We start from the raw sequence: 1,527 nt of genomic DNA, 5'->3' as shown, positions 1-1,527 counted from the left end.
TGGAGACTTGACCAGATATGTTATTATTTTAACGATAATGACACAATAGTAGGTAAACTATATTTTCCAACAACGTTGTACACAAAGTGTAATACTCCCTATAGAGAGGTTGTGTTTTCTAAACTTCCCTTCTTAACAGATTTGGCTTGTAGAATTACCTTGAAAAGGTTATCAGACAGGAGTCCCATTCGATGAGCATAAGGGATTCTTTCATTAACGTCCCAGTACTTGTTTGTCAGAGGATTTCCTAGCACATATCCCTGCATTCAATCAAAAGATTACAGGCTTAATAATTTATAGAGACGACTACAATAGTGGTATAGTATTATAACAAACTAACAGATCCAGGTCAGTTTTATACCTTCATATTCAAGGGTGGATGACTTCCAGCTTCAATAGCTACCAAAGGAAAGAGAAAATAAAAGAAACTCAGAGAAAATGGAGAAACATAAATGCCCTCTTCAAACCAAGAACTGAGATTTACATGTAAACACGTCCGGGTTCCAATGGGACAGTCACAAGTATGATAAGGAATTAGAAAACATAATTCATTAGTTACATAGCTTTTTCTAATGGAAATTTTGCTCTTTTATAACGATGCATTAGCTACTTTACCATTGTATATCTTGTTAACAACAAGTGGAACAACAATGCCAGTATAAGAGTCACCACCAATATAAAGTGGATTGTCGAGGTATTTGGGATGATATATTAGCCACTGCAATGCCAAAAAATGAATCAAACTTTGTTAATTTTTGCACAAAAATTTCTCAAATATGTCATGCTGAAATTAGTACGCCGGAGCTATTAGCTTAATGTTATGCACCGAGCATTTAGTAACGGAAACTTCAAGAGTAGAAATCAATGTATTCCATGTCGAGTTCCCACTTAAAGACATTATAAATTACTTATAAATTGTTTGGATAGATTATCCTCAGTCCTTACCTTCCTAAGGAACTCATAAGTGTGTGCTGCAAACAGTGTATCATTAGTGTTGTATGCTTCCCAAGATTTTGCATATGAATATCCAGTTCCAGCCGGTTGATCGGTGTAAATAATATTTGCCACCTACAAATTATAGCAGATTCATTCTCAGAATACAGAAACTATGAAATCAGAGACCTGTGCTTTTAATCAACTCCAATATAAAGTGATGAAGTTTCAAACCTTCGTCCATGAATATGGGTTGTATACCAGTGCCGGTAGACTCCCACTGGAGTTGGAATAGTCAATAGTGAAGGGGCCTACAGGTGAACATGAATATCAAACATTGGCCTACAAATGTGACATGTAATGGAGCATGAATCTTGAGCAGTTTGAGCTATGCTCATGTAAATCTCATTAAGCCAAAGTAGATCAAATTTGAATGTAGTTGTAGTTAATTGCACAATTCAATTTGTACATTTTTCTTTCCTGAACTAATTTGTGTGGATTCCTTTTGATTGTTGAGAAATTACTGAGAAGTTCACATTGTTGCCCCTCCACCACCACAAAAAATAATAATAATAATAATAATAATAATAATAA

The 1,527-nt window shown here is 34.8% G+C and overlaps 1 long non-coding RNA gene across 1 annotated transcript; it reads right to left on the bottom strand.

Moving 5' to 3' along the window:
* Positions 1 to 356: 356 nt before the first annotated feature.
* LOC111383278 lies at positions 357 to 1,317 on the bottom strand. The gene is made up of 4 exons (XR_002700727.1): positions 1,168 to 1,317; positions 946 to 1,068; positions 616 to 718; positions 357 to 399 (listed from the first exon to the last, which is right to left on the bottom strand). It is a non-coding gene; the product is annotated as an uncharacterized LOC111383278 (long non-coding RNA).
* Between the last annotated feature and the right edge of the window lie 210 nt (positions 1,318 to 1,527).

This window comes from Olea europaea, unplaced genomic scaffold (genome assembly GCF_002742605.1).
Source record: "Olea europaea var. sylvestris unplaced genomic scaffold, O_europaea_v1 scaffold26533, whole genome shotgun sequence".
NCBI lineage: Eukaryota > Viridiplantae > Streptophyta > Magnoliopsida > Lamiales > Oleaceae > Olea > Olea europaea.
This window is presented reverse-complemented; position numbering and strand designations above follow the sequence as displayed.